Genomic DNA, 3451 nt, shown 5'->3' with positions numbered 1-3451 from the left:
CAAGATCAAGTCCTTACTAAAATAAGCTTGCTGATCTTTGTTCAGTCCCTAGTGACTGCCTGTCCACATCTCAAAACTGCTCAGTAAACATGATTAAAGGAAAAAAAAAAGTCACCGTCTGAAAGCTGCACAGTAAATATAGTTTAGTTATGGTATATAGCTTATATAATATAGTTCATAACATAGTTCATAATACAGTTCTAATATAGTTTATAGTAATTTTTTTTTTGAAAGCCTACTGTTTAATTTTCATAAGCATAGCAGGCTTGGTTCTTCTTATCCACAAATGCTATGCTATGGTATGCATTTACTGGTTAGCCAACCAAGCATTATGTTCTGTGGGAATAGGTGGCAAAATGCAGTGTTAAATTTTGGAAATAAAGGCTTGAATTCTAGCATAGACCTAATTGAAAATAAATATGACTTATCTTAATCCCTAACCCCAAGCACAGCATAAACCCATCAGGTTTTATAGATTTCATCATACTAATAGCCTCTGCTCAAGAGTAGTTCACAAATACTGCACTGAAGTGTTGCATATCATGAGTCATATGCGTTTGCTGTGTTGAGTTCAGTTCTGGGTAGAGACTCTCTAGCTTTTACTTACAAAATATGCTTTTTTCCACAGTCCACTGAAGTTGTCTTCAACGGCCCTTGGATCAGGTGCTGTATTTTACTGTTTTAAAGTGAAAAAAAACCCAGTTTATTGTCACTATAGCTCAATACAACTTCTCCAGAACAAAACCAGTTCGGGTTCAGATGTATGTATCAGCTAAAAGTTACATTGTAGGTTTTTGTTTTGCACATTAATTCAATGTCTGTGCATTGACTGTCTTGTAATTTGCAAGAAAAAAAAAACCAAAAGAGTAAATCAGCAAAATACAAAAGAAAACAACGATGTTGTATTAGTAATAGTAAAAATCTACAGTTAAGTTGTGCAATTTTGTTAGTGGAAGAACTAAGAGAGAGTACGATCTGAAAATTTTTGACAATAGTACTGATACTTTGAGGTAGAGGGTCCTATTGTGGGTCATAATCCTGTAATATATCCGCTGTGCATAGCCCTAGTTTCTGACATAATTTAAACAAGACCTATATAATGTGGTTCCAGATGAAAAGACGTAGGATTGGTACTCAGCCATTTTGGAAGCTCTGCATATTTTGTGTCCCATTTAAGTTGCTGCAAAATCATAGAAGCTGGAAATGGGAAAGATTTGTTAAATCACCTAGTACAGTCCCCACTCATCCAGTATTGTTCCCTACAGTGTATTATATGAAGTTTTGTCGAGTTTAGTTTTAAATGATTCAAGCAATGGGTCTTCTGCAACCTCCCTTGAGAGGGTGCTTTACAGGGTGTTGAATCTTACTGTTAGAAAATTGTTCTGTGCTCTTTAGCCTACATGTTCCTTCTTATTTAAGGTAAGAGTTCTGCAAGTAGAGATAAAGACTCTTTGGAGAGGGGAAGTTGATATTCGTTAAGATGAGTCAACTTTCTTTTACAGAATCTCCTCTATGAAAGCCAAAATATCCTTGAAAATTAAAGCCTATAAATTATATATGTTATTCTGGACTCCATCTATTCCCAAACTTTAAAGATTATTATAATTTATTCTGGAAGACAGAATATAAATATGTCTGATACCATATAATAATCTCAGCAACAAAGAAAAACATCGCCACACTGTACTGACACTTCTTTCTACCTCCTCCCTTTGATATCATATAAATTATATCAGTGAAATATTTGCTGTATGGCAAATGGTCAATGGCAAAATGTTCAATGATTTGAATATATTCAGAATTTTATCTATAGTATTCAGTTGTGGCTCTAAAATGCTGTTCTCCAAAGTTTTGTAACTACAAGTAGAGGCATTATTTCCATTGTCATGATTTTATATCTTGTATTCATAATAATTTATTCTTTTTCCACCCAGACCACAGCAGAATAACTGGAGATTAGAATGCCTGTAAAATACCTATATCATGTTAAAAGGCCTGATATTAACTATAAGAGTTTGTATTTTGCCATTTTTCTTGACACACAGTCAAGCACCTTCAAAACCCAGGCTTTGCATGACTGTACATGTAACTTTTTTTTTTTTGGTTGGTTTTTTTTTTTTTCTTAAATTAATATAGCAAGATTAAGCCAGGAATCCATCCTAACTAAAATACTCATACAGAATAGTTCTCATACACAAACAAACACTCAGTGGTGACTGGCTCATGTAACAGATAATGTTTAACTAAGAGATTAGCACTGAAGTGTTAGTACAGCATATAGCTGGCTTGTTCTTTTAAAATAAATTTAAAAAAGCATATGGAAAGCTAGCAGAATGTGTGTGATATTGTCGTGGTTTAACCCCAGTCAGCAACTCAGCACCACGCAGCCGTTTCCCCCTCCCCCTCCCAGTGGGGTGAGGAGGAGGAAAAGAATAAAAAAAAAAGTAAAACTCGTGGGTTGAGATAAGAACAGTTTAATAACTAAAGTAAAATATAATACTAACAATAGTAATAATGAAATATAATAATAATAGTAATGAAAAGGAATATAACAAAAAAAGGAAGGGGGGGGGGAGAAAAAACGCAGTGATGCACAATGCAATTGCTCACCACCCGCTGACCGATGCCCAGTTAGTTCCCGAGCCGCGATCTGCGCCTCCGGCCAACTCCCCCCTGTTTATATACTGGGCATGACGTTCCATGGTATGGAATACCCCTTTGGCTAGGTCAGGTCAGCTGTCCTGGCTCTGCTCCCTCCCAGCTTCTTGCACACGTGCTTGCTGGCAGAGCATGGGAAACTGAAAAGTCCTTGGCTGAAGATAAGCGCTACTTAGCAACAACTAAAACATCGGAGTGTTATCAACATCATTCTCACACTAAATCCAAAACACAGCACTGTACCAGCTACTAAAAAGAAAGTTAACTCTGTCCCAGCCGAAACCAGGACAGTGATATAAAAAGATACCACTGAAAATGAGAACAGAACTTCCCAAGAAAGCAGTTAGCATAACTAAGTGGTAGGCTACCTGCATTAAAGATTTTACTTTTAATATACCTACAGATTGAGAACTCTGGGAAGAAGATGATGAATCTCATTTCCCTTTTCATATTTAAGCTTTTTAAAGAACCTTAAAACAAATCAGCTAACTTAGCATAACTGTGATAAAATACTGTAGGACTTCCATAAATGATACAAAGAAAGATATTCTCAAGTAAAGCTCATGTGTTTTCCTTTGGATTAGTCCCATTCTGGTTGTACCCAATGGGAAGATGTCTTCTTGAGAAACCTGTCTTCTCACAACTTGTCTGGTCAGGTGAGAAGTAAAACGCTTTTTTTCCAGGTCAATAACATTAAAACATGTTTCAGCAAGGTTGCCATGAGTACTGGTAGGAATAGATATCATGATTTAGTGTCCCAGAATGCTATTGTGCATCACGGTTCTCTGGAAAG

The sequence above is a fragment of the Gymnogyps californianus genome, chromosome 2 (genome assembly GCF_018139145.2).
Source record: "Gymnogyps californianus isolate 813 chromosome 2, ASM1813914v2, whole genome shotgun sequence".
Taxonomy (NCBI): Eukaryota; Metazoa; Chordata; class Aves; order Accipitriformes; family Cathartidae; genus Gymnogyps; species Gymnogyps californianus.
The sequence above is the reverse complement of the archived record's forward strand: the minus strand, read 5'-3'. Positions refer to the sequence as shown.